This window comes from Lycium barbarum, chromosome 4 (genome assembly GCF_019175385.1).
Source record: "Lycium barbarum isolate Lr01 chromosome 4, ASM1917538v2, whole genome shotgun sequence".
Lineage (NCBI taxonomy): Eukaryota > Viridiplantae > Streptophyta > Magnoliopsida > Solanales > Solanaceae > Lycium > Lycium barbarum.
In genome coordinates this window covers 57,838,199-57,848,917 of record NC_083340.1, presented here as the reverse complement: position 1 = coordinate 57,848,917, position 10,719 = coordinate 57,838,199, and the positions used below count along the sequence as shown (strand labels likewise).

General features: G+C 38.7%; 1 long non-coding RNA gene across 1 annotated transcript; it reads left to right on the top strand.

The window, feature by feature from the left end:
* Nucleotides 1-7,760: 7,760 nt before the first annotated feature.
* LOC132638436 (uncharacterized) lies at nucleotides 7,761-8,217 on the top strand. Its single transcript, XR_009581732.1, has 2 exons — nucleotides 7,761-7,858; nucleotides 7,969-8,217. It is a non-coding gene; the product is annotated as an uncharacterized LOC132638436 (long non-coding RNA).
* The last annotated feature ends 2,502 nt before the right edge of the window (nucleotides 8,218-10,719 follow it).

Here is a 10,719-nt window from a genome sequence, read left to right as displayed (position 1 = left end):
CTAGGGATATTTGAAATTTTTGGTAAGGCTTATTTAGGAACAGTGACTATTTACACAAAGAAAGCCCAAGATCATCTCACAACCAAACTAACTTTCGAATTTCAAAGAAGACCAACCGGACAAGTTCTAGATTATACATGCATAAACAGAACCAAACTAACAAACTCACACACACATTGGCATACGGACAATTATTTTTTACTTGTGACCTCCTATGTAATCATTTATCACACACAATACCCCAATAATCATAATGACATAGAAAGAATCAATCATGTTAACCACTAACTATTCTAAGTATGTATTTTTAAAATTTTTGAGGGGTCCAAAATTTCCAACAAACCATAACCACATGCCATCAGTTACAGAGTAACACCAAATAAGTCACAACTACTCTATTCCACCTAAGAAACAACCTAAACATGCCAGTTTTAACAAAATAAAACCTCTCGGGAAAAGAACTCTGGCAAAGAAAAGCCGAGGAGGTTCCTAAATAAATATTTACACTAAAACAATGCTAGAAATCCCCACCCCCAACTGAAAATCATGCATGTCCCCAATGCATCAACTATAAATACTCTAAGGGTAAGGGATACCTGTAGCACTAGGTGCTAGGATCAGTCGGAGGCACTGGTTCCCCGGATATCTGGACTGGGGCTAATGCTAACTCATCCCTCGTGGTGGTACTAAAGGATGCACCAGTAATACTGCCCATTGGTGCTGGAGGGCGATTGTCAAACATAGATCTCGTCGTAGCAATTTGGATATGCTCGTTCGCTGTTCGGGCAAACATCTCCAACTATGGTACCCGAGGAACTTCATCTCCTGCTATTTGTTTCCCTCTATCATCTCAGGATGCGGTATCCTCCTCAAGCATCAAATTCACAATGCTTATCAATGATGAGAGGTCCACCTTGCTCGGCTGAGAGGGCTCCTCCACAGCACTCTGCTCACGAGTCCGTAAGGACAGAACATCAGACTTTAGCCGGTCTAACTCAGCTCTCATACCCTTCAAATCACAACCTAGACCTGCATGCTCCAAACAACCAACCGTGCCTCAAATCTATCAAGTCTCGCCTGATATAATTCCTGGGCCTGGTTGGAAGCGGCTGTCACCGGTGCTAGGGCAATGTCGATCTGCCTCTTCACAGACCTCTTCATTTGCCGAGCTAAAATTTTTTACTGTTCGTCAGCCTGCGCAGCCTGAATCACTAGTCATTTAAAATTTTATTTGTTGAATGCAAATGGGTCTTGGGATGACTGCTGGGTGGCTGGAGGAATAGTATGGGCTGCTTGTTCCCCAACATTGTACTGAGTATGAGAGGCATAAACAATAATAAAACATCAATGAAATGAGGAGGCATCAAATGAAGAGCAATCTGTAACTGACTGTGACTCATAAAAGAAATAACACTTGCTGGCTTACTCATACTCATCATCATATCATATATGCATAAATGTATAAGCTGCCCGTCCATATCGGATCGGTGTGATAATCAATAACATTAGCCTGCGTCTAGGCTTCCCGCGTCAGGGGTATAAGCTGCCCACTATAGTGGTGTGTATGTTTTCCCGTCCATTTAGGTACGGTGTAATATCATCATCATAATATGCTCATCATAATATGCGCATCATAGTATGCTCATCATAATACGTGCGTAAAGACTCAAGGACAACTATACTTTATCGGGGTGACGTAAGGTCGTAATCCCCCGATTCCATTATGGACATCTATAAGTACTCTGCCTCACCTCGAAGGAAATAGTACATAAGGTGAGTATATACAATAATCGACATCGCTAACTTAACAATGTTCTGCCTCACCTTGAAAGGAATGTAAGTATAAGGTGAGTGTATACGATAATGAGATCATTAGCTCAATGGTATTCTGCCTCACCTTGAAGGAAATAGTATATAAGGTGAGTGTGTACAACAAACTGTTATATCCCGTGTTTTCACACGTTGGAAAAAAATGGAAATAATCTTGACTTGTAAGAAATAAGGTCCTAATTGATTTTTTTATTTGACATAGGAGTTGTGCATGAAAGAATATTGTTGTGAAAGTGTGGGATAAGGCTAAGGGCAAATTTGGAATTTTGGAAATTAGTTTCGGGAATTACAAAACGTGGGCTATAAATCGTTGGGCTAAAAAAATATATATATGAAATTGAGGCCCAAACCAAGGAGCATGGCCGGCCAACATGGCCTTGGCCCAAGCCCATTTACTTGGTCATGTGCTTGACCATGTGACCAATTATTATAAGAAGACCAAGTCTTCATATTTTATACATTAGAAAGTTCAAGAAATTAGAAGACAAGAAAACAAAGAAAAACAAGAGCAAAAAAAAAAGAGGGTTCGGGTTTGGCCATGGAAAATTGACTCTCAAAAATCTTGTTCAAAAAAATTGTATCTTGTGTTTTTCCTACTAAATTGAGTATCCTCTTCAACTTGGTGTAGTTGTTTTGGAGGAAGGAGCAATTGGTTCCTCAATTTGATCACTTATTCAAGTGAAGAAGACTAGGGAAAAAGGTAAGAATTCATCTCTTTTTATTGTGTTATGAAGTTTTGTTTGTGTTGTAGTATGTGGGAATGAGTTGATTGTATGAAAAAATGGAAGATTTCAAAGTGGGTATGGAATAGAGTGTATGGCCGTGTGTATGCATGCATTGTAGGCCAATGATGAATTGAAATTATGTTGTATTCTATTTGTGAATATGATGGAATTCATATTGAGAATGAAAGTTGAATAAATTTTGTTAAAATGATAAAAAGTGCATTTGGCCGTGTGGTATATTGGAGTTGGAATGGAAATGGATTAAGTTGTTTAGTGTGTTAGTGTGTTATTGTGATTCTTGCAAGGTAAATGAAAGTAAAATGATGTAAGTTTGCATTGAAATGGAATGTAGAAGTTTATGTCGCTTTAGTACGATTTTACGACATTGTGAAAATGAAGTTGTTAGGTTGCAAGTCATGATGATTATTGATGAATTTGGAAGATGAAAACATGTTATGAATATGTATGCAAAATATTAGAAGCTTTGGATGAAATATGACTTTGGCGGAAAGTTTGTATATTATGTATATCGTGTGTATAATTTAAGGAAACGATATGAAATGCTTCTAAACTATGTTGTGGTGATCTAGAGTGATAATGAATGTGAAATCATTGAGATTAGTTTGAAAGTTAAGGTTAAAGTGAAGGTTATGACATTGTATTGAAAAGATGGCTAAATAAGTTATATTGCGTTTATAGTGGTTGTTGTTGTTGTTGATGTTGTTGTTGGGTTGTTGTTGATGATTCTGAGCCGAGTTGAATTCTCGGGGGTGCTATATGTATAGGGGAAGTGCTGCCGAAATTTCGGTAGACAAATATGAGTTAAGTTGAATTCGTAGAATCTATAACTTACAATTGGTAAACATGACCATTTGCAGATTTTGACGGAACGGGAAGTGAATTGGGAAAGGCGTAAGGAGCTTGAAAGGTATGTAAAGCTATCCCGATTCTTCTTTTGGCATGTCCTAGAAGTACTAGGATCGGATTCACGCCTCGGAGAATTTTCTGTTCATCGGAATCCGCATCTGAAATTGTTACATTTTCGTTCAAAAGAATTGAACCCTTTTGTATGCTTTCTTGAAAGTTATGCAAAGCTTCCCCAAACTTTATGAAAAGTTATAGAATGTCCGTAGAACCTTCGTAGGTGACCCCATAAGCCTAAAATGTGTAATTTGAGCCCACCGCCTTGCTTGTCCCGAGGTGGGCCCACTAGTCCCGGTTTTACCCTTATTGTACTTAAGGCCTGTTTTTGAGCAGTTTTTGAAAGGAATGTTCTGACTACTCTCTTAACTGCTAAACAAAAATTGTTTTAAATAATTCATTAAGTCTTATAAATTGTTTTGGCACTCAGAATGACTTCAGAAAGGTTATGCTTCTGTGATTCATTATGACATCCGAAACTCACTTATTATGATCCCGCCTGACTTCATTGAATTGGTTTGTCATTAATATGCCTTATCGAGTCTCTGAAAATATTTATGATATTTTAACTGCATTTAGTTTGTCACTACTCTATTCGTGGATGCCCCAATGTTTCTCACACTGAGCCCGGGCCAGGATATGTTGTCAAGCGTGACCCTCTGCATTGTTCGTCGTGCCTCGATATGAGGGGGCAGGTATACGCGTACATGGGTTTGTGGAGTATGCTGTGCCATGTACGCTTGTTCTGATACGATTTGCTATGGCCATCGGATATGACATATTATGTTACGGGGTTATGCCCTATTCTGATTCTTCTGTGATGTGGCACCAGCGTCGGGAGGGTGGCCACGTTCTGTCTGCCGAGTCCCTTGGCAGGGGCCGGATTTGATATGACATATGTTTCTGTACACACTCTGCATGTTTTGAAAATATGTATTTGATACTTTGGATTTTCTGTTCACTTTCTGTACGTTCTGTACCAGTTATGATTTTGTTTTTGTAAGTCAGGCTTTACATATTCAGTACATATTTCGTACTGACCCCCTTTCTTCGGGGGCTGCGTTTTCATGCCGCGCAGGTACCGACGACAGGTTTGCTGATCCGTCCGTCTAGGATATCTTTTCTGCCATTTGGAGCGCTCTTTTATTCAGAGCCCATCTTTTGGTACAGTCTGTCACTATTGTATATATGTACACTATTCAGGGGTATGACGGGGCCCTGTCCCGTCTTATGTCTCTGCTATGCTTTGTAGAGGTCTGTAGATATATCTGTGTGGGTTCTGTACATGTTTTGGGTTATATGATCTGTGATGGCCTTATCGGCTTCCACGTGCTATATCTATTTCCCTGCACTATTTAGTATCGCTTACTAACTTTTATATTGATATTTTTTGCTAACATACTGGTTTGGGGTCTGGGTACGTTTGGGTGTCCAGCACGGACACTAGTCACGGCCTACGGGGTTGGGTCGTGACACAAACAATATCATTAACTGTAGAATCTTTAGACTCAAGCTTATCATCATCATTATTAGGCTCGCGACATATCTCTTATCTCATATTGCTATTCATGAACATGAACTATTAGCTCTCCGGAATGTAGAAGATTCATAGTGAAGAAAGAAAAATCATACCATCAGATTCATGCCATAGAAAGAAAGGACTAGCCTCACATACCTTTTGCGTTTAACTAATTTATTGCTTGCTTGTTCTCCGTCAATGCCCACGTTTGTACCTTCAAGAGAATTCGCATTAACATTAGCTAATCGATTACTTAAACGTACTTACTAGAGTTAAAGAAAATTGGGCAGCATTTCCTTTGTTTGTACAACTTTCCCCATATTCTATATCAACTCCCAACCAACCATAACAACATTTACAATATCATGGCAACAATCATCATTTGTCCACATTATCTACATTTCATAATTTCACCTCAATTTCTCCATAACCATGGTCATAATTCACTATTACGTTCTTTCACATATCATACTCATTCCATGTTCTAAATGTCATTCATAACCTACTTACAATCACAACATATCCATATTCATAATTCACCCCAAATTACTACTCAACCATGACACTATTCACTCCTTCATGACCCATTTCCTATATCTTCTATAATCCATATGTTTCAACTTTCAAGTACTTTAAATAACGTGTAAATACCATGAATCTTACCTTAGATGGTGTAGGAATAAGCTTTGGGTGGTAATACCTCACTTGAGCAAAACCCTAGTTTCACTTTCCATGGAATTTCTTGACTTGGATGAACATTGATGTGTTTCTCACACTTAGTTTTGTTGATTTGATGAAATTGATCATCAATTTCTCATGAATTCGTGTATATTGAGTGTGTGGAAGGTTCTAGAGAATTCTTGAGTTGTGAAGAAGAAAAATGAAATGAAATAAATGTGGTTGGGTCTCTTATTTAAAACTTAAAATCTGTCCCGATGTCATTATACGAACAATTATACGATCCGTATAATTGACCGTAAAACTGCTCCAGTGACCATCCCCCTCTGTGTCAGTTTGATGGCACATTATATGGGCCGTAGAATTTTATACGGTCCGTATAAGTGACCATGAAATTAACCCTTCAGCAACTTCATTCTGTGACACTCCTACGGTATACAGGTCGTATAACATTATACGGTCCGTATAATCGACCGTATAACCCATCTTTTCACTGATCTTTTCCTTGTCACTTCGTTTGATCTCCAATCCATAGGGAACCTTCTTAGCACCTGTTTAGCACCTCAATACCAATCTAAGGGACGTTATCACTCTTCTCTAAGATGTCTTTACGTCATCATTAATTCGTCGCTCCTAATTCTTACCCGACGCACAACATATCTTTTTCTTCGTTTGTCAAACTTCTTTCTTTACGTCTAATGTATTTGAATCTCGATTAGGATCATCAAACGCCATCTCTTACCTATCAAATCATCGTATACGTCGTCCTCTTCGCCAGCCTTTTCACTATACGCTAACGGGGAATTTTCCAAGGTGTAACATAAGTCCCCTAGGAGCACCCCCTTTCTTATACTTTCAATGCCCTTGTCAAACCGCTCTCGTGAACCTTTTACTGAGAATCGCAGGGTATCTTCCGCTTCAACCATGATCAGGCTTTCCTCCTGTCTTTGATAATCTGTCACTTCCTGGGGGGTGACAGGGGTTACCACTAGATTCCAAGCTATTTCTGACGCTCGAGCTTGTTCCAGCTTGGACCCTACTTATCTGAGCTAGAGGAATCCTCCTCTTCAGACTGTGAGGGAAACTGTACTGGGTTAGCTCGGCCTCGAGTTAAGATCATCAACTGTTTCAATGGTTCGTTGTCCTCATCACACAAATCTTGGTTTAAGGGAACATCCTTAAGCCTTGTAGTAACCCTGCCCCTCTTGCCTTGTGTAGAAGTTTCACCTTTGTGTTTAGGCGACATACCTGTTGAGGAAAACATTTACAATGTTTGAAAGTTGTTACAAGACCAATGAAAGAAGTGGCAAGTCTTTTCTTCCAAATGCAGTGTTTCAGCAGTGTAGGCCACACAATCAAAGTACAGGGCGTATTTTGAACTACGGACACAAGGTACGCGACGTACACTGATGTACGTGATGTACTTTGTGCACGTACTTAGGAGTTTACAACTTAGAAGTTTCTGTTGCATTTCACTGATGTACGTGATCAAGGTATGTGATGTACAATAAAGTATGGGACGTTCTTTTCTCACGTATTTTCTGGTATACAATTGGCCGGTTCTGTAATCTTCTACCGAGGTACGTGATCAATGTACGCGATGTACAATAAAGTACGGTCCGTGCATTCATCACGTACTCTCAAGTACTGCCATTAGACTCTGCGAAATTTTACCGACGGCTTACACGACATCACCAACACGTAAATTACTTCTTTCATGCTTCAATTAAGGGGTTTAGGGGTGTGGGTTACTCAGACTTCACCCGTTGCATAATATTTTTCTTTAAGACAATTTACCGAGCAGTTGGCGGGCATAACAACTTTAGGCTTCAAAACTGAAACCAATCATTAGAATTCCCTCCAACCCAGTTGGGATATGAAATATTTGTCCCCACGAGTTCTATACATGACAGCATACAATCCCCGCCCCGAATTACACCCACAAATGCACCCACAACAAGATTTTACTATATGTACTACCTTACAATCTACAAAGCGAATATACAATGAAAGAACTAATCAACATACCTGTGAGGAAGATCACAACGAGAATAATATAAGCAATCCCTACAAGTTCCTTTCCCTCACTATTTCATCAGTGTTTGTCTTTGTGCAGCTCCTTTCACTTTGATGTTTAATTTTTGAAGTGTATATAATTATATTTGCCGAATTGAACTTTCTCTAGGTGAGTGGTTTAACTTATTGTCAGACTTTAATTTACAGCAGTATTTAACCAATCTATATAGTTGATCTGAATAGTTTCTTTTAGATGTAATTTATTTTATTCTTTTACAGGATTTGAGGATCTCAATTTACAAGTCAAAGATGAAGCCTTCTAATAAGTTGATAATTTTGTTACCGTATTGCCAGGACAGTTAGGCAAAACATCATAGTATTTTCTAGGATGTTAAGTTCTTCTTTCTCAAGGATTGTGTTATTGTTATTTATATATCCTGGCTTTACAATGCTACAAATGGGATGTTAACCCCCTTCTTTGTAATTCATTACAATGTTATATACAAGAGAGCATGTTATTATTCATTACAGTATTTTGCTTTAATACATTTGATTATTTTATATTAGAAATTGTAAGATAATTTAGAAAAAATAAATATTAGTCCAGTCCTTAAAACTCTTCAAGGACCATAGCTTTCATCTTAAAAGACTTTTTTTGGACCAGCAAAGTTGTCGCTGATATGTTGCAAGACCCCCTTGATCTTTTTTGGGACCAGTAATTTTGGTCCATAAAAGTAAGTTAAGGACCAGAATATATCTGGTCAGAAAAACTCTTTAAGGACCAGTAACGAAATCTCGTCCATAATACCCTTTAGCGGCAGAGCCTGTTGCGACGGGTGGCGACCAGAAAAAACTGGTCGCTATTGGCTTATAGGGACCAGAACTGAATTTTTAGGGACCAGTTTTCCCTTCGTTAATGCCCATTTTTCTTGTAGTGTACTTTGATCATTAGACTGCCCTTTTGGTGGAATGTAAGGGTTGGAACTTCTATTCCCGAAGTTACCATTGTTGGTGTTATATCTACCTTGGTTCGGTCCACCATTGTCATTATTGTAGTTCCCTTGGTTGTTGTTGTAGTTCCCTTGGTTGTATGCACTCTACCCTTGTTGAGGCCTCCAGTATCTCTGAATTGACCCAGGAATATCCCCTTTCGCTATGTAATCTGCATATTGGATGTTATCAATTGGCGGAGGGAGGCCCTCTTAATATGGACCTTCTTGGCATTGGTCATTCCAGGCGGCATGCCTGAGATATCTTCACACACATTCACCTTCTTCGATTCCCTCTCATCAAGCCTCTTTGTCAGTAACGATAGACTAGTGGCTAATTATGCCAACGTCTGTTGCGTTTCCTGACCGTCTTTCAAAATGTTTTGAATCAACGGTGTTCTAAGTGATAGCCCATCAGAATTACTTGAGTGCCAAGCTTCGCTATGTGTAGTCAATCGATCAAGTATATCAGGAATATTAGCATATGACTTATTCATGAAACACCCGCTGGCAGCATTATTGGCTATCGCTTGGGTCATAGGATCCAAACCTCTGTAAAACTTCTCCTTCAAAATCTGTTATGGAAAACCATGGTTTGGACTCCTATCCAAATATTCTTTGTACCTCTCCCAAGCTTCAAAAAGTTGTTCCCCATTACGTTGTTTAAACTAGTAAATTTGATCACGAATTTCAGCTCTTTTACTCGAGAGATACCACTTCCTGAGAAACACTTTGACCATCTCTTCCCATGTAGTAACAGAGTTTCGGGACAACTTTATGAACCATTTTCTCGATTCTTCGGCTAACGAATATTTAAAGAGTTCCAGCCGGACTGCTTCTTGAGTCACACCCCGTTGGATATGCTAAGAGCACACATCCAGAAAGTTTGTTATATATTGGTGAGGGTCATCATCGACTCCATTCCGAAAGTATCCTTCTTGCTTTAGCATATGATAGAGGGAATTATCAAACTTAATAGTAGTGGCAGTCACCTTCAGATGGAGAATTGCAGATGCAAAGTCTTCCTCAGCTTCTGACTCATCAGCAAAAACATTGTCGACTGGAAGATCGTTGCTAGCCATGATCACCTGGTTTAAAAGATAGCAAACGAGGTGTGTTGGAATATGACAAAGACTTTAAGACGATTAACCACAATTTAGTAATTTCAAAATCGTATTCTCCGGCAGTGGCGCCAAAATTTGATACGCTCAAATTTACACTTTTAATAGTGTAAAGCGGACGATGTCAAATATAGTAACCCAACGAGGTTGGGGTCGAATCCCACAGAGAATATGGTGCGAAAAGTTTACTAAACAAGTATTATACTAATCTTGTGGTCCTAGTGTATTCCAGAAAAAGGGTTTTATAGTTGTTTTAATTTGTGCACTAATTTAAAGTGGCTGGAAATTTAAAGTTGTAATTATATCGGTAAAAAGAGCCAAGGTTGTATCCCCGTCAGATAAAGTGTCTGATCATGGGTATCGATCTTCATATACTTGTAATGGATCGTCTGTATTGATGCACTTAACCTCTATGTGAATCTGAACTATTTCCCACTACGAAAAGATTATTTCTTTCTATGCTTTTTCCAAAGATAAGAAAGTATGTATGAAGAACGGTTTATTATGCCAAGTAAATTCTTCTTATTCCTAGGTGAATTTATTAAACAAGGTTTAAAGCCTTGAGTTCTTGTTATTTGTTCTTACCTAACTCTAGCTATTTTCCCACATAAACCAAAGTTTGCGGCGTTAGCTAATGTTTGCAACCACTAACTATATGAAGAAAACGAAGAACAAATAAACCCTAACAATCCATTATGCGTATCTCATTCACGATCCCCAATCACAACACACCCATCCTTCGGTTCACAACCATTACAAAGGTGTGTAGCTACTCATGGCAACAAGAAAACAATAAAAGATTGAAAATTGTATAATTGAAATTGTGCTAAATCTTACAAATAAAACTGGAAATTAACTGAGTGTAATTATCTTGAAATCCTTGAAGAGTAGCTAAGAAAAAAATTGTCTCCACACAAGTC